We start from the raw sequence: 19,586 nt of genomic DNA on the forward strand, positions 1-19,586 counted from the left end.
ACTGAAGAACTGATTGTTTCTCCGGTCGCTTAGTTTTAGAAGCTCAATACTAGGCGTCCATGTTAGAAACATAGGGAAATATGTATAATAAGACCTACTTAGTTTGGCAGTGCCTGGTTGAGAAATCAAAATGGGCAAATCTTCCAACTTTATCACTTTTTGGAGGGGGAAGTGAAAATGGTAGTATTGATCATCTATTGATATTTTCTCAAAACTCTCTTGTACTGTCTTTTTTGTCTCTTGGGAGTTCACTGAGAACAGCGGCTTTAACTTGGTTGAAGTGATGGGCATCGTTATTTGGTTTATGAGTCTGGATGATAATGAATGAGAAATCTAAATGCCTTCTTTCTTCCAGGATGTTTTACTGGCTCCCTGCAGTGTGATTTCATCTTCCCTTGATACTAAATCTGTAGTCAAACCATTGTGTTCTAGACATGAGATGTGAACCTAGCGGGAGCCATATATATAATTCAGGAGCTTTTGTTTATCTTTATGCAGTTTCTTGGCCTGCAATGTCAGAAGAGTTGAAACTGCTTTCTCAGGAATGATCTGGTATAACTGATGGCTCCACCATCTTGCCAGCTGCCCTTGACTCTCTGTTCCCTCCTGCCCCCACGCCAGGGCCTCAATGTTCATGCAGAGGACTTCGCAAAGCCCTGTCCCTGTCTGCCCTCTCTCTCTCCCTCCACACGTGTACAGAATTCCTTCTCTGCCCCTGGCAGGCCCATTGCCATGGATTAGCATGGACACAAAGGCCCTCTTGTGTGTATGGCCTGCAGTGTGTCCCTTGCCTCCTCGGCCTCAAGCTGCTCTGAGCAGCCATATTCAGTCGTGCTGTAGTTCCCTCAGAGGCTGCCCTGTCCCTTCCCTGCCTCTTGCTGGTGCCCAGAACCACCCCCATCTCTGTGTCTGCACCACCAACTTGCTCTTGTCCTTTCTTGGGTCATGTCTGTGACCCGTGCGTCCACTGCCCTAGGTGAGAGGTCCTTGGAGCAGTTTCCTGTCCCGTGCAGTGTCCATGAGGCCCTTGGAACCTGGCATAGAGATGTTCCTCCACCAGTCCTTCAGCTCCATGGGGAACCATAGGCCCACGTTGGCCCAGGGCTCCAGGGTGGGGACTGTCCTTGCCCATCGCTTTATCTGCTCGGCCCACTGGTCACGCCCACCTCCACTGCTTGGCTGAATTTATTTTGTGCTCCCCAAGTAAATTACACATGGCCATATATTTCGTACCCTCTCATTCCGTTAGTTTTCTTGTTTATGGTAGTCTATGGTATCTTGAAGACCTTTAAAACATGCAGGTTATACATTTTAATGTGAAATTCTCTTCAAGTACGTATCACATTATTTTTAGCTCCTCACTGCTTTTAAGCTAGCACAGATGCCTTTATTTTTAAGGAAAGCCTCACCCTTAACCCTTCTGCCCATGGAGAATTCCTTTGAGAAAGGAACTGTGAAGCATCTGCCACCAAGAAGGCCTCTTCTAGAACAGCTTCCCAAATGGCCTTCCTGAAGCATTTTGGGGGTTTCAGCTCCCTCTGGTGGCCAGATCATCAGGTGCATTTTTGTTCTGGACCGATAAAATTGTCATATACAAATCTAATAACCCACTGGGTTCTTTTTAAAACAAAATTGTTCATTTGAATATTGTTTGTTTTTGCAGGTATTTTGATCATTCTCAAGTAGTGACACACACAAGAATTTTTTTTTTTAAGCAAAAGCAAAGTATGGTTGATTAAGTGTAAGTGAAGGTACACTCTCAAGGAATAGGAGCAGGCCTGGGGGGGGTGGGGCAGGGAGAATGGCTCAAGGGCTCTGGCAGTCCCTTAACATGGGGTATATGATTTCTTTACCAGGGTCGTGTAGTTTGATCATTTGCTGGGCCCATGGATTGTTCTCATCTCATTGGCTATATCAATGTGGCTGGGGCCACTGATTCACCCCGTTGGCTGTATCAAATGTGGCTTAATCAGCTGGACGCCCCCCACTGGAAGTCTTCCTACATTTTCTGCCCTGATTGGTTTTTCTATGTAGCCACAAAGGCAGATGCTCCAGCCTCCTTTCCCACTCCCATCCTCTGACTTTCTTCCTGCCTCATTTTCCCCCAGAGAGGCACAATCCCCATAAATATTTTGGGAAGCTGAAAGTTGATGGTCCGTCTTCTGTAACTGTTTCATGTTGGAAGAGGACAAACAAGGGGGTATTGGCCCTACCTACTAGGATCGTGCAAGCAATGATTACTTGTTACATAGTTATTTAAAAGTAGATAAAACTTAATGCCATACTTTAGTACTTGCTCTTTCTTTCTCCGATGAATAATTTTCTACTTGTAGAATCATCAAAATAAAATGCTACTGAGTACAAGAGAATAATGAACTGATATTGGAGGGAAATAGCATTCTTCCCGTGAAGAGTTCTGCTTTCAGGCAAAATTAATGATAGGTAATGCATTTTTAGTTTCAAATTATTATGGATTAGAACTTCAGCGCTCTTTCAGGTCTTTTTAAGAAAGGGATTTCCAAACTGACATTCTTACTATGGAAAGATAATATGATAAATAGTTGCCTAGTCCCTAATTGTTGGGGAACAGGTATGGGTCCTCTTGAAAGTATTTGTATTTGGGGCCAGCTGGTGGTGTGGTTGCTCAGTTTTTGTGCTTGGTTTTGGAATTTAAAAAAAATTGCCTTCACATATAGTTCTATCTGAGGTTGTAGGAATTTCTAATATTACAAAGAAGTTAATGAAGCAATCCATGACATGAAAAATTGGCTCAGAAAGAGTAAAGAGGGCATAAAATTTTTTATTGTATTATCATTTCGCCTATCTTATTTTTTGTATTGTAATAACGTGTGGACTACATTACTTTTCTGATTGATGACAGTAACTCTCAAAGAACAAAAGAAATAGCCATTTTTTAAAAACTTTTTTTTTTTTTTAAATGGAAGGCTGGCTGATTTTCTCTGGTATGCATGAGTTTTCTTTTGGATAAAATTCTCTTGAGGCCAAGGAAGGAAAGAGTCCATTAAGTCTTGGTGGAAGAATTCTTGGGCATTCTGCCTAAGTGGATATGTTACAGCAAAAGACTTAAAACAGGCTGGAGGGGGGGAGGCTGCTGACAACACTCACAGAAGAGAATGGTGTGGGTAATTTATCTACTCTTTTTGCAATAATGTCCTTCTTTTCCTTTGCTAGCGATTCCTGCTTCTTTTAAAGTTAGTTTATTTATTCCTTCCATGAGGGAAACAGAGAGCCTGCTTCCCAACAGGATCCTATGCCTCAGTCCAGCCCCCATCCTCATATCAGTGCATGTGTGCCCAGAAAACTCAGGGAAGACGCTACACATGAACCTGGAACCTTCTCGTGTACAGCAGCTTCTCAGAGTATAACATTTTACCTGTGCCGCCATTTGGCTCCTGGCATTCTTTGTTTGTTTGTTTGTTTGTTTTTTTGAGAGATTTTTGCTATAGGGTGCATGTGCTCTGTCATAGAGACAGAGAGAGCTAGAGAGAGAAAAAGTAAGAAATCACTCTCTGGTGGGATGGCCCAAGAATAACCATGCTTGTTTTCAGTGGGACAGAAAATTTAAGAGGCACTTTGAAGAGGGTCCCTTAGAGGTTAAAAATAATAAACCTTAAAATAACCTTATTATTTTTGTTGTTGCAGATGTAAGATTTGTTCCCAGGCATGTTAGGATAGTTGTCGTAGGCCTGATACATCTTTAATACTTTCTTAGAAGAGGATGTTTTCATATGAAGACCCTTGGTGATGCTAACACACTCTGTGCAAAAGCAAGATCTTATTGTTCACTTTCTTTAGATACTTCTCCCTGAAAAGAGCAAATCTTCAAAGCAAACAGATGAATAAACAAATGAAAATCTGAATACTGTCTCAGCTGAGAGGAAGAACGCTATTTAAATGGAATGCTACTTCCATATCACCTGCCGGATAGAGCATGAGGCGTGTGATGAGCATTTCCCAGGCCACACAGAGACTCTGGAGGGTGTTAAAAGCCGTTTTTGCAAGAGAGAGCTTGTCAGTGTGGGTCACAGCCACATTCTGCTCCCTCCAGCAACCTCTTTTCTCTACCCATTGCCTTGCTGTTGCTTGACTTTACCCTCCTTGGCATGTGCTGTGGGGCCGAGGCTATATCTGCAGAGTAAACTCAGTAGCCGGTGTGCCCGATAATGGTGTGAGGTGGCTGCTCTGTCCCTGTCCTCCATGTGGTTTAGCACTGCAAGCAGGGCCCACACTCCAGCTGAAGTAATAATCACGAACGTATTAAAGAAAAGAGTTTCAGAGCCCCTTGAGGAAAGAGAGCTCAATTCTGCCCCTTCTTTTGCCTCCACCCCAGAAGCTGACAGCAGTGCTAGTGGGCAAGCACGTCACAGACCGTTTTCCAGCGTGGTAGTGAGCAAGCAGACATAGGAAACTTTTTGTTTACTTTAAAATTTACCCTCTTAAAAGATTAAAAACTTTTTTTTTTTTTGGAGAGGTTTTTGCTATAGGGCACATGCGCTCACCAGAAAGATAGACAGAAAGTGAGAAATCACCCCCCAGGGAGGATGGTCATGCCGCAATCCCTTCTCCTCCATTCTCTTCTCGGGATCTTGGGCACGCACGCACATGCTCCTGGCGTGAGTTTAAGCCACTGGATCCAGGACTCGAACTGCAGTCAACTACATGGGAGTCCAGCAACATAGCCATTATGACAGCTGCTGGTCCTGATTAAATACATTTTCAAATTGATATTTTTTGATTGGCAGAGGGTGTGTGCATTCCCGAAAGAGAAAGAGCATGAGTTGGAGAAAGCATCTTCCAATGGGCTGTGGTTATTTCACAATCCCATTTCCATTTCTCTGTCCTGTTGGGGCTTGGGGCATGCATTCGCATATGCCTGGCATTTTTTCAAGGTCACCAGGGCCTTTGAACCACAGTCTGCCATGTGGGGTAAGGCTCCCCTAACGAATAGGGTCTTAGAGCTGGCCCAGAATTTACCTCTTTAAATTAACATACATAAAAGTGATGGATGTTAGTGCGAAAGTCTCAGTAGACAAAGATAAGGTAGGAAATAAAAGTCCCTTCTGGTCCTTCATCCCTAACCTACTTAACCCTTTGAGAATAACTCCCTGCCCCTTCATGTGGCCTTTGTGTATATACGTGGGGGCGAAATTCACACTGTGCAATCGTTGCTAGCCTGTTTATAACTCCACGGTCAATGGGTCGAAGCGCAGTACCAGTGCGTCAGACCTCAAGCTGCCAGGACTTGGCTGGGAGTGTTCTCATAGTTTATCTGGTCAGAAGACGGGACTGCCGTGGCCTCCACTTTCACTCTAGCTGGATACTTGCTGTTCATATCTTGATTTTTCAGAAAGTTTTCAGGACATTTTTATAATGCCCTGTCTACTGTGCATCCTGGAGGCCTGTTGGTCACAGCAGTGGTGGCTTATAAACATTTCCTAGAGGGGCTAGGTTCGTGTTTTTTTTTTTTTTTTTAAACTTTTTTTGACAAATTATTGCACTTTATTTTATTTTTTTAATAAGGTTTCTGCCATGGGGTACATGAGCTTGTCTGAGAGAGACAACAGTAAGGGATAAAGTGAGCAGTCCCCCTCCCTCCGCCTCTCCCCCTGGGGGGTGGCCATGGCCACACCACAATCCCTTCTTCTCCGTTTTCCTCTTAGGATTTTGGGCACTGGGAGTGCTCAGCTTTAGTGAGCATCCTTGCTCTCAAGCCGTGTCCACTCCTAGTAGAGACACAGAGCAGACGTGCCACTGGACACCAGCTTGAGTTCATGCTAAATGCACAGGCGCAACAGGGTTGGGCTGGACGGCACTGCGGGGCTGGGTCACACCCAGGTTGGCCCGAATAAGGCTCTCGTCCCTGTGAGCTTCCGATGACAGAGTTTGGAGGTAGCATAGTTACTGAGACCGGATTTCAAAACGATTGAGACCTTAACACCAACAACGTCCACAAACTTTCATTTTAAGGAAGAGATTTGAAGTGGTTTTATCTCAAATAACAACCCCTAAATTAGGGAAGCTATGAAATGACCAGACCTAGGACTGTAAAAAGATGCATGACAGAAACAAAACCAAGTACCATAACATGTTAAAAAAAAAAGATGGCGTCAGTTTCTATTACACAGCAAGGGCTCATTTCCTTGATATATCTCTAACAGATCAATAAAAAGGCTGGTCCCCTAATTGAAAAATGATCATCAGAGAATACAAACAGTTCAGAGGAAAAGGAGTATCGGTGGCAATGAAACATATTGAGATAGTTAGCCTCACTATAATAGAAGAAATAGCGATTAAAACTCCCAATGAAATGCCGTTTTCATCTGTCACATTGTGCAAATGAAAATTGCAGTTGCACTGCGTGTTGACAGGAGTGTGAGGAGACAGCTGCCCCTAAACCTCCCCTCCCTGGATGATGCAGCCGCAGAGTTTAGAAACTAAGGAAGTAGATCCGTTGGAAAACAGCATGGCCAGTGCTCAGACTTCGGCATCCCCTCCTCCCTCGCACCCTCCTCCTTTCCTTGGCCCGTTTTATCCTCAGCCGCTCTTCACCTGATGACAGCTTTCTCCCCATGTCCCCAGCAGAGTGTGGGGCCCCTGCGGAGTTCAGGGCTCGCATCTTATTGGGCTGCCTCACTGACCTGTGAGCGGGAGACTGGAATTTTCTGTTAATTGGACAGTTACAGAATAAATCACAAATACATATTATTTAAAAAAAAAAAAAACAACCCACGGGGCCATGTGATGGCGTAGCAGTAACACAACAGGAACGTGGGCTGGCCTTGGGTGTGTGTCTGGAAACCTCCGTGTGCAGTCCTGGCATGCTTGCCACATGTGCCCGTGATCCGGGCTGGCCATGACTGGGGGTGGATTGGGAGTAAAGAGCTGTTGGTGGTGCCTTCAGTCTCTGTCTTTCTCATGGAAGGAAGGAAAAGGTGTATACACACACACACACACACACACACACACACACACACACACATCTCTCCTGTCCTCATTCCTCACATTCCCAGGTGTCTCTGTTCCTTGTCATTATTTTACAGACACAGCAGCAGAGGCGGAGGCCTACTGTATTCTGTTTGTGTGTTTGTTAAGACAAAGTCTCATGGCAATGAGCTTCCTAGCTCAGCCTCCCAGCTGAGACCACAGGCATGCTACCATGCTTGGCTCATTTTTGAACAGGGGCTCACGGTGTTACCCAGGCTGGCATGGAGCTTGAGCTCCTCCTGCTTCAGCATCCTGAGTCTCTGATTACAGGTGCATGCTGTGCCAGCCTTAAGGTTGGACCAGGAGTCGAACCTTGGCTTCCCATGTGGTCCCAATCTGGGAGCATAGCATCTTAGCAGCACCCACCACCACCACAGCTGGCAGGGCCTACTGTATTTTGAGACCATGGCCTTATATGGCATAATTAAATCATGACTGTCAATCCCTCTTAGGAGGTAGGGATTATTTTTAGATGCAGAAATCTGCAGATCAGAAAGGTTAAGCAATTGGCTTAAGTCCCAGCAGGTAAGTGGCAGAGCCAGAGTTGGCTCCAAGTTTGCTGCACAGGTTCCGTTCTTATCCTCACTGTGCATTGGTTACAGAAGCTTCTTATCCTCACTGTGCATGTGGTCCTCCTGGGCGCCCTGGCCTTGCACCACCTGGTCTGATGAGCTGGTCTGCCGTGAGGCCTGAGCACTGGGGTTTACAGCTCCCCAAGTGCTGGGAATGAGCAGGCGGAGCTGGGAGCCACTGGTCTACAGCACCAATAAAGGGTCAAGTTCTTACCAAGGGCGTTTAAGGACATTTGTGTTCTGCTTCCAGGCTGAGAATAGGTGCGGTAGACACTGTCACTGTCTGTATGCATACATGTGACCTTCAAGATGGGCAGTAGGTGCTTAGAAGGAACTGAAGCAGCAGACGGAGGAGAGAACCACTCAGGAAGGATGGTGCCCTCATGAGGGTCCTTGAGACCTTGCTTCCTTCGTGTCTGTGGCTCATGGTCTCGGTTGGTCAGCAGTTGTCTGCTTCATGTACCCTAGTGGGGAGAACCCTGGCAGACTTTGCGTGACCTGACATTTGTTCTCATCTTCTGGGGTTGGCTTACTGCAGTCCTGGCTGCAGAGCCGCTAGAGCAGGCAGGTGGGGTCTGAAGACCAAGGACCAGGAGAAGAGGGTAGCTGCTGGAAAGAAAATCAACAGATACACCAAGGGTGAGGACTGGGGATGAAGAACTTCGAAGCAGAAAAATATTATCGAGGGTTCTTGTAAATCTGAAGAGTAATATAGAAGAAATTTAAATTTGAAAACTGAATGACTAGAATTTAAATCCCTTAAGCTTTTTTTTACGGCTAAACCTTTGACTCACTGATTTCTCTAGTAGATGAGAGTAGGAAAAATAGGCTTTTCCTTCATACATATTATTGAGATTGTGTGTGTGTGTTTTGTTTTGTTTTGCTTTTTAGGTTTTTGCCATAGGCCAGGTAAGCTCACTGGAGAGACAGAGAGAGACAGAGGGAAAGTAAGAAATCACCCCCTGTGGGACTGGCCATGCTGCAGTCTTTCCTCCTATCTCTTCTTGGAGGGTACACGCACCTGGCGAGATTTTCGAGTTGCCACGTATGGCACTCGAACCATAATCATCTGTGAGGGAGTCTAGTGCTGTAACTACCAGGCCCCCTGCTGGCCCTCAGTGTGTTGTTTTAAGTGTGTGTGTTTGTGTGTGTGTGTGTGTGTGTGTGTGTGTATAATTATTATTTTATTTTTTTATATTGCCAAAGGGCACTGCACTGGCAAGAGAGGGGCTAGGGAGGAAGCACTTCTCAGTGGGGTACGGTCATTCTGCATTCCCTTCTCCTCTGCTTCTCCCTCGTGTCGGGATTCGGGGCATGCACTTTATGGGATTTTCAAGCCACCAGGGCCAGAATTCTAACTGCATGGTTGGCCATGTAGGGTCTGGCTCTCTTAACCACCAGGCCATGGAGCCAGTTCAGTCCTAAGTATATTTTAAGATTAATTATGAAAATCAACCACATACTTAGGAATATACTTTAATAATACCCAAAGATGATTAAATGCTTCATTTCTTTTTCTCATGAAAGAGGTAGCAAGCAGGACTTCTCAAAGTGAATATGGAAACCACATTGAAAATCAGCAAATCCTCATTGCTGTTCCCCATGTGCGTTTCATTTATCTTTAGTCTGAACTGAAGGTAGAAAGAATATGAATATGCTGCTAGCTCAGAGTAACTGAGTTCCTTCTTTCTAAAGAAATGGCTGTGTGTGAGTCCTATGGACAAGAGATATTTTCACCCTTTTGCTAATTTGCTTCCAAATAATCCAGAGAGCGCCTCTTGGTAGGGACTTGGGTGTGTTTTGAAGACTAAGAGAAGAGAGTTCTCAGAGGAGGAGGATGGTGTTCACAATGTGAAGAATTAGAGGCAGAGTGGCTGTCCCAAGGGTTGGTGAGGGAAGACCTTGTTGGTCAACAGTAGTCCTGCTGAGACCAGGTCCTGCATGAGGCCCAGGCCAACCCACAGGTCAGTCATCCAACATACCATTTTCTCATCTCATTGCCAGGTCTTCCCTAGCCTCCTAGAAAAATAGATTCAGACCTAAGCCAAAATGTATGCACAGACCTGTAGAGGTAAAAAAAAAAAAAAAAAAAAAAACCTACAAATAGTGAGTGGTTCTCAAGCCTAGCTCTGCATTGGTGACAGCAGGGGAGCTTCAAGTTTAGGGCCAGGCGAATGTATGGCAGAAACCCACTGGGCCCATGTGGGAGGGTTATAGGCTTGCATCTCAGGGCCTCTCTGTGTACTCTTAGGGTATGCAATGACCACGACCCAGGTTGGCTGAGACTAGGGGTGGACTTCGTTGGGATGCTTGTCTCTCTATTTATTTCTGTTTCTCGTGGTATAAATATATATGTAAGGACTCCAGAAATTGTGATGCAGAGGTCTAGAGTCAGACATGTATAGCCATAGTTAGGAACCAGAGAGTCAGACCAACTTTGCCAATTGGGAAACTGAGAGTTACAGAAGCTTCTTGTTACCACCAGGGCCGAAAATGACAGGTGGAGGCTGGTCTAGACTCGGGCCTGGCCTGGCCTGGCCTGTACCCCATTGTGCTCTGTGCCCCAGCACCCTCTCCTGAGCTGCATTACTCTGGTCTCATGATCTTAATTCTGGCTAGACTTTCTCATCAAGGACGGCACCTTGTCGTGTGGGGTCCTGGACCTACACACCTGCTTCCAAGCTTCCATTTGCGTAACGGAAATTAAGCAACTATTACATCACTGGGAAAGTCATGATGTATTTTCCCATGTCTTTCTATGCAAAAAACTGTGTCATGACTTTCCCGGCGACCCAATACATATTTATATCTGTATTATGGAGAAGTCTGACTCTTTTCATAAGTAATCTATATTTGCAAATTGTTAATTCAGGTCTTTCTGAGGAAAAGGGATGCACGGAGTGGTATTCTTCCAGCGGGTCTGTCTGTGTGGCAAGATAGAAGAGGAGTTATTTCTAGAATATTTCTATTGAACGCTGCTTTCCTGAGTCAGAAACCAAGCCCTGACCTTCTCCCCAGGCCCTTTTGTCAGGCAGCAGGGCTGTGAACAAAAGACCTTTCTCCCACTTGTCCAGGGCGCCAAGTGCAGTAAAGGAAGCCCTCACTGTGAGCTCTGCAGTCCCGACAGCTTGGAAAGCCTTTGTCCTCATCTGATGTTTAGTGAACAGCTGACACCTCCTGGGAATCTTTAAAATTGTTCTCTAAAGAAACCATTCTGCCTCAAGTGTCTATTTTTAGACTTTATAAAGCCCACGTCAAATTTTTGCTGCCTTTCTACCCACTAAGCCTGTCGTTTGAAAGGCAACAGGCTCTTTTGTTCTTAAAAGTTCAGCACTGGCTGGTTGCTGGCCCACCTGAATGTGCAGCCCCAGAATGCTCTGGGGGATATTTCTTCCCTCATTCTGACCAAACCCCAAACTATAGGTGGTCACCTTTATGCCAGAGGAGTTGAAATAATGCCACTGGAGAAAGAAAACAACCTCAAAACTTTGAGCCTAGAGTTAAAATGAACTTTGAGTTTATTGGTGTGTCTTAAAACTTGATTTGCCTTGGGCATTCTTAACCAGTTCAACTAGATGGGTTTGAGCTTTGGGCTGTCCATTTGGCTGTCCAAGTTCGGAGCATGAACATCGGATGGTTACAGTCCTAAGGAGGTAGCAGCGATCATGTTCAACAACGCACCACATAAAACGGGATTAAGGTGTGATGGAACCTTGACCACATCCTGGTCGGCCCCCAGATCATTTCTCTTTTGGCCAATGGTTCTGGCTTTTTTCTTTACAGATTGTAAATAGGGCAACTGTGTGCTTTTAAAGGCAGTGACGATTTATAGCGAAGCCCACAACCCAGCATGGTGGTAGAGGCAGCTTTGCATCAGAGCACCAATCCTTACCCCCTTTCCTCACCTCCTACCTCGCATCCCTGTCTCACCTGCCTTCTCTCTGCATTGAGTCATACGTTAGCAGTCAAGTCTCTTTTGTTTGTTGTTGTTGTTGTTTTTAATCAAATAAAGGATTTTATGATCCCTATTATAAAATTTAAAATAGGTTAACTGGAATATTGTATATAGAATTCTCAAAAAGAAAAAAAAATCAATACTTCAAATAAAACCAAACCAAGTAATCCTTTAGGCAAAATGGGAAAATTTTTTTTTTCTTTTTTCTTTTTTTTTTCTTTAAAGGTATACCTAATTTAAAAAGTTTGGAAATGTACACAACAAAATATTAACATTATATTAGGAAGGGGGAGTATCTGATATTTTTGCTGTTCATATTTTCTAAATTTTCAATAACTATGTTGTATAATGCCATCACATATATAAAAGATGTACATGTCTATTGATCTGGCAAACACACTTTTAAAGAAACTTATTCTAAAGAAATAGTGAAGAATATTATATTCTTACATTCCCTAAAGAGATATCTGTTTATCTATCTATTTATATAGAGATATAAGGATATATATATAAAAAGGACTAACTATAAGGATGAAGCATTATTTGTCATAATGACAAAGTTAAAACAACCTAAATTAATTATGGTATATCTTTGTAAGAGATAGTGTGAGCCATTAAAAATGAGGTTGCAGATAAATATTTAATGATATGGAAATATTTTGTAACATAGAGTAAAAAAGTAAGACTGATTTGTGTACGTCCTCTCTCTTTTTTTCCCCCTAAGGTTTTTGCCATAGGGTGCATGTGTTTGCTGGAGATAAACAGAAAGCCAGTGAGAGGGAAAGTGAGAAATCACCCTCAGGAGGGGCGTGGCCACCCACAATCCCTTCTCTTTTCTCCTCCTGGGATTTTGGGCACACAAGTCCCACATGATTTTCAAGTTGTCAGGTCTAGTACTCAAACTGCAGTTGGCCATGTGAGAGTCCGGCACCATAACCGCGGTGCCACCTGCTGGCCCTTGATCCTGTCTCATTGGAGAAAATACTGAATCCAGAGATAGAAGATCTGCAAGGACGTTAATGTTCTAATGTTTTAGTAGTGTTTTTTCTTTTTCTTTTTTTTTTTTCTTTTTTTGGAGAAGTTTTTGCTACAGGGCGCGTGCACTTGCCAGAAAGACAGAGAGAGACAGAGAGACAGAAAGTGACAAATCAGCTCCCTGGGGGGGAGGCCACGCCACAATCCCTTCTCCTCCATTCTCCTCTCGGGATCTTGGGCACACATGCACATGTGCCCGGTGTGAGTTGAAGCTGCTGGGTCCGGGTCTCGAACCACGGTTGGCTATATAGGAGTCCAGCGACATAGCCATTATGCTAACTGCTGGTCCCAGTAGTGTTATTTCAAGAAGAGCATTCATGGGTCTTTATTCTCCTTTTCACCTCAGTAAATTTACGTATATCTGCTTATATGTAATTTTCCTGTGAAGAATCTATATTGCTTTATAGTTGGAAAGACTTACTTTAGTTTTAAGAAATGAAGTTAACTCCCATTCAAATGAAAGCCTATGGTTTACCCTCATAGTTGACCTTTTACTACCAGTGTTTAAAGCCCTCTTCTGGCTTCCCATAGAATATTTAATGATGTGATAAAAAAGATCTTAAAATTACAAACTGATGTCTAAATGGACTATTGATAATTCTCATGCTGGAGGTTTTTAATTGCCATTTGTATTGATGATTAGTTTTGGTTTCCCTTCTTTTTCCGGTGTGTTTGGATTTCTAGAGGGAAGGCAGTAACTGACACTCTTGTAGCCTAATCTTTGAAGTGGAAGTTAAATAATGAAGCTCGCTTGGAATTGAACCATGTTATAGGAAGGAAGTGAGACTCTGAGTTCAAGGGCCTGGCCTTGGTAGCTGCTATTTCAGAGTTCATAGTGTTGTCTGTCTTTCTGGGGCCTGCAGCTGCGTTCCCTGGATCGAGGCTGACTGAAGGTTTGGCCCTGAAATAATTGGCAATTGACTGAAGAAGACACTGACCTTGTCTGCACAGCTTAGAACTATGGGAGCGAGCTAGGTTCTTTACAGAACAGTCGCCTTTGGCCAGAACGTGGTATATGACACCGCACTGCTCCGTCATGTGCACAGACGTGGGATCGCAGATCAGGGAAGTCGGGCTTGGATGGGCAAGCACAGATAGGCTGAGACAAGGCCTCCTTCTGGGAACCCCAGTGCCCGTGAAGCAGCTGGTACGTGTAGGAGCTTGTGGGTACTTGGTGACTGAGAGAGCATTCACGTTGGCTTTGGAAGCCTGGGCTGTGAAATACGTGAGCCTCAGTTATGGAACTGTAGGGTGAGGAGTGTCAGCCTTGGCATTTTGAAGCCATGTGAATACATGCACTGTTCCAGATCATGGATGATTCTTTGATTCTCAGGTATTGTCGATTGCTTGTAAGGTGAGTAGGTGGTGTGGAGGTTAAGGCAGCTGGATCCCACATGTCTGTGCAGTTCGAGTCCCAGACCCAGTGGCTTGAAAAACACACTGGACCTGTGGACATATGTGCTCAAAATTGTCAGAGGAGAATGAGAAGAAGGGATTATTGTGGCTTGGCCACAAAACAAAAAAGCACCATTCGTGTGTTTCTTTTTACAGTTAGTTTAAAAACTTTTTTTTAAGCTAACTTATTTGTTTCAAGAGTGAGAAAGAGAGGCAAGGTGACAGACACCCTCAACAGGGTCTTCACACCTTGATGCCCTTGAAGCCCTTCAGCCAGCTGGGGTCCTGGGTGATCCAGAGCCTTCCCCTGTGGCCTCCAGCATCACACAGCAGTTCCTTGTCACCTGTGTCACCGTGGCTTACTACACCGTTCAGGTAGTAAGGGGAGGAGAAAACAGCAGGGAAGTTCCTTCTGACACTGCTGAGATGGACTTGTTGATTTCTGGAAAGGTTAAGACGTAAGGTGGTTAAGGGCATCCTTAGGGTTAGTTCTCCTGATTCCTGGCTTATCCACATTAGTAATCCACGTGGTGTCTGTCAGTTTGCTGCTCGCTTTAATGTTCCTTAGTAGGCTGCCTGGCATGTGTTTCCGAGTCTGTGTGGTTTATTTCCTGCCTCTCCGAACAAGCATCAGTGCTTCTGTGGGCTAGTTGGTGGGGAGGCAGCCCCTGGGTGCTTGTCTCTGTCTTTCAGCGGAGTTCGACAATCATCTCTCTATTCATGCTGGTAGACGCTCTGAAAGGCGCTGTACCGGCACACAGAGAACGCAGAGTTCTGGGCTCCTGGCGTTTATCATCGCTTGCTAATTTGAGCTCAGCCTGGCCCTTGAACATGGGCCATAGATTTCAAGACATAAAAGTGAAACAGAAGATTCTTTAATGTATAGAATTGTCTTTCTGCCTGCTTCATTTCTGATTGTTTTAAACAGTGGATATCCAAGTTGGATATTGTCACGTTTCAGCACAACGTAGCATCCTTGTGGCTTGGGTATGTACAAATGTTTCAATGCTTTTTTTTTTTTAGGTTTTTGATATAGGGTCCTTGGACTCACTGGAGAGAGACAGTGAGAGGGAAAGTGAGAAATCACCCCCAGGGGAGATGGGCATGCTGTAATCTCTTCTCCTCCATTCTCTTCTTGCGATCTTGGGCATGCACACACACACACCTGGCATGAGTTTCAAGCCACTGGGTCTGGGACTTGAACTGCAGGCAGCCACATGGGAGTCCAGTGTTTTAACCACCATACCACCTCCTGGTCTGGTTACAATGTTTTTTGTTTGTTTTGTTTAAGAATTACTTTTTATTTAACTTTACTTACTTATTTATTTAATTTGACCAGAGAAGGACAGAGAGAGAGGGAGAAGTGAGAAAGCAAGCCACCAGTTCCGGAACTCAGACCACAGTTGGCCATGTGGGAGTCCAGCTTCCTTAACCACCATGCCAAATGCTGGTCCCTGCAATGGTTTTTAAAGTGAGTGGCTATGAAGAGAGCAGGCCAGCATAGGGGGTGTGCGCGAGATCAAATAGGTGGCTGTATTTCTTGATACGAGCTATTTTATGCATGAGCTAGTTCTTGGGGCCATTTTGTACGTGAGATGACACATCTGACTGAAGAACAGAAGGTACTGCAATTTCCCTCCTGACTTATTCTAGAATAAAATTAAAGTAAAATCAACCAGATACTTAATTTTATAGCATTGCAAATAATGTAGTGGGGTGATGTGGGTAGAAGACAGGACCTTTTATGTAGTTTAAAGTTCTAACAGTTCCTGTCTTCCTTTGTACTTACAAGAGACATCCTCTTCTGATCCACTCAGCAGACACTGCTGCCGGGTGCAGGATTGGCCAGCTGTGGTGCACCTAGGCCTTTTTACAGCTGTGTATAAAATCCAAGTTAATACTGCCCTTTCCCTAGCTAATTTGAGCTCAGCCTGGCCCTTGAACATGGGCCATAGATTTCAAGACATAAAAGTGAAACAGAAGATTCTTTAATGTATAGAATTGTCTTTCTGCCTGCTTCATTTCTGATTGTTTTAAACAGTGGATATCCAAGTTGGATATTGTCACGTTTCAGCACAACGTAGCATCCTTGTGGCTTGGGTATGTACAAATGTTTCAATGCTTTTTTTTTTTTAGGTTTTTGATATAGGGTCCTTGGACTCACTGGAGAGAGACAGTGAGAGGGAAAGTGAGAAATCACCCCCAGGGGAGATGGGCATGCTGTAATCTCTTCTCCTCCATTCTCTTCTTGCGATCTTGGGCATGCACACACACACACCTGGCATGAGTTTCAAGCCACTGGGTCTGGGACTTGAACTGCAGGCAGCCACATGGGAGTCCAGTGTTTTAACCACCATACCACCTCCTGGTCTGGTTACAATGTTTTTTGTTTGTTTTGTTTAAGAATTACTTTTTATTTAACTTTACTTACTTATTTATTTAATTTGACCAGAGAAGGACAGAGAGAGAGGGAGAAGTGAGAAAGCAAGCCACCAGTTCCGGAACTCAGACCACAGTTGGCCATGTGGGAGTCCAGCTTCCTTAACCACCATGCCAAATGCTGGTCCCTGCAATGGTTTTTAAAGTGAGTGGCTATGAAGAGAGCAGGCCAGCATAGGGGGTGTGCGCGAGATCAAATAGGTGGCTGTATTTCTTGATACGAGCTATTTTATGCATGAGCTAGTTCTTGGGGCCATTTTGTACGTGAGATGACACATCTGACTGAAGAACAGAAGGTACTGCAATTTCCCTCCTGACTTATTCTAGAATAAAATTAAAGTAAAATCAACCAGATACTTAATTTTATAGCATTGCAAATAATGTAGTGGGGTGATGTGGGTAGAAGACAGGACCTTTTATGTAGTTTAAAGTTCTAACAGTTCCTGTCTTCCTTTGTACTTACAAGAGACATCCTCTTCTGATCCACTCAGCAGACACTGCTGCCGGGTGCAGGATTGGCCAGCTGTGGTGCACCTAGGCCTTTTTACAGCTGTGTATAAAATCCAAGTTAATACTGCCCTTTCCCTACTCCTCTCTTAGAAATCAGTAGTGTTGGGAACAGAAGTTGGTGTAATGACTGTGTCACTGGACTCCCATGTAGTTTATCGTGGTTCGAGTCCCTGACCCAGTGGCTTAAAGTCCTGCCGGGCTCGTGTGCGTGCGTGCCCAAGATTCCAAGAGGAAAATGGAGAAGGGATTGCGGCGTGGTCATCCCCCCTGGGGAATGATCTCTCGCTTTCTGTCTCTGTCTTTCTGGCGAGCGCATGCACCCTATAGAAAAACCTCTTCAAAGAAAAAGAACAAAGAAAGAAAAATCAGTAGTGTCATGTAAGAAAGTATTCCAATGACAAAACTGAAGTATGCATTTTCGAGTTTCTTTTCCCAAGCCCTTCACTTCTGTAATTTCCCCTGAAGGTTGGCATCTGCTTTTGAGAACCTCCTGAACCTAGTATCTTCACTGGGGATGAAGAAGACTTGGGGGAAGTGAGTGCTGAGAGACAGCTCACATATCACCTGACTGGTAGCTCATTATTTCGGACCTGATTTCCAGCACACTCTCTACTCCAGCCACACAGAACAGCTTACCTGAACCCCCCACCCCAAGTTGTTGGGTCAGAGCCCAGGCCAAAGACCCTGTCTGATAGTTCTTGGGTCCTCAGTGGGTCTCTTCACTCGGAGGATGCCTGCTTCGTGTTTGTCATCAGGGTTGGCTCTTGACTGTTGCATTTGGATGTGGGCTGACCCTTTGCTTCTCTTTTCCGTTTTTTTAATTGAGGATTTCATTCTTTGTAACCACATCAGCAGGTGTTGGGTGGGGAAGAGCAGACCTGTCATCCTCCCGCACGTATTTAGTAGCCTGATCAGAACCCTATGAGAAAGAGTGAGGTTGAAAAGAATATCCTGTGGGGAAGGGTAAAGGTGTCCTTGAGTGCCACACTGGCAGGAAGTAAAATGTAGGGAAGCAGGGATTGCAGCAGGCGACCTCCCTGAGAAAGGATTGAAGACAGTGTAGGGTTTGTGACTGCAATATGCAAGAGCCACCACCAGATGGTGATGGCAGCTTCTTGGCCCACCAGGTGGGACTCTGGGTCTCCCCTCCTGTGGAAGGTCACAGTAAGCTGCGCTTTGAATGCTTAACCTCTGCCCTTGTTGCTCTGACTGAGTGGCATTCCAATTAAGATGTGAACTCCCACTACGATAAGAAATCGTTGCCTTTTAAGAGAAAACATTAAAGAAAAGACCTGGTTCAATTAAGGGCTCCGATATTTTCTTCAACACTCATGGCTCTTAAAAGTGATATATACCTGGCCTTAAAGTAGAAACATAAATGGATGTTTGGGCAGAAACCTCCTTTTCCTTAAGTGGCAACTTGGTGTCCGTAGAGAGTTCAGGGTCTGTGGGGTCACAAGAGTTGTCTCTTTGACCATTGTATGCAAAATTGATTTACAACTGACTTCCCTAACCTGCTGAAGACATTGTTTAAAAAAAAAAAAATAGAAAAGGGAGTGTCCAGCAGGTGGTATGGTGGTTAAGGTGCTGAACTCCCACATGGCTGACTATGGTTTGAGTCCTGGACCTGGTGACTTGAAAATTGTGCCTGGCATGTTTTTGTGCATGCCCAAAATTCCAAAAAAGTCAGGGAGAAGGGATTATGGGGTGACCATCCCCCCTGGGGCTAATTTCTCACTTTCCCTTTCACTTTCTTTCTCTGGAGAGTGTGCACACGCCGTATGACAGAAACCTTGAAAAGAGAGAGAATTGGAGAGATATTTTTTACTGTTGGAAATGCTTGCATTGGAACAGTTTTAAACTGAGGGAAAGTGTAAGGGGTAGCTGCAGTTGATTTAAGACAGTACTTTTATTACTTTTTTATTTATTAATTTTTTTAAAGAGTGATTTTTTCTATAGGGTGTGTGTGCTCACTGGAGAGACAGAAAGAGACAGAGATAGAAAGCGAGAAATCACTCCAGGGTGGGGAGGGGAATGGCCATGCTGCAGTCCCTTCTTCTCCATGCTACTCTCAGGGTCTTGGCCACACACATGCACCTGGTGTGAGTTTTAAGTTGCCGGGTCTGGGACTTGAACTGTGGTCGACTATGTGAGGGTCCAGCGACGTAACCATTACGCCATCTGCTGACCCCAAGACAGTACTTTTAAACAAGCTACTGAAAGGTAAGTAAATGCAGGAGGGGCAAAGGTGCATGGATTATAGGACTGCGGTTCTCTGGGACACTGTTGAACTAGCTGATTCCTCACTGTGGCCCGTGAAGGAGATTGCAAGACTCCATTTCTACAGATGAAGAAGCCAAAGGTGGGATAGTTGGCAGTTACCCAGTGTCCCCATGCTAGTAAAGTGGTGGAGGTGGAATCTGAAGCTAGTTTTAGCTGACAAAAGTGTAAACATTGCATATGCATGAAAACAATGGAGCAGTCATTTAATGAAGTGTCCAGAGGGCTTTCCTTATTCCTGGGACTGTTCTTTCTTTTAACATTAGTATGCACATTTATTAAAAAAGCATCATTCATTTTCAAAAAGGGGCATTCCATTTGGTTTAGGGATTCCCAGGTGACCTCATCCAGGCCAGCAGGGAGCTCTCCTGATGTGGTTTTGCTGCGGAGGCTGG

At 44.6% G+C, this 19,586-nt stretch overlaps 1 protein-coding gene across 4 annotated transcripts in view; it reads left to right on the top strand.

Annotated features, from left to right (window-relative positions):
- NEDD4L (NEDD4 like E3 ubiquitin protein ligase) overlaps window positions 1-19,586 on the top strand; it is a 381,870-nt gene that overhangs the window by 140,829 nt on the left and 221,455 nt on the right. The window lies entirely within an intron of this gene.

This window comes from Tupaia chinensis, unplaced genomic scaffold, assembly GCF_000334495.1.
Source record: "Tupaia chinensis unplaced genomic scaffold, TupChi_1.0 Scaffold000012_1, whole genome shotgun sequence".
NCBI lineage: Eukaryota > Metazoa > Chordata > Mammalia > Scandentia > Tupaiidae > Tupaia > Tupaia belangeri.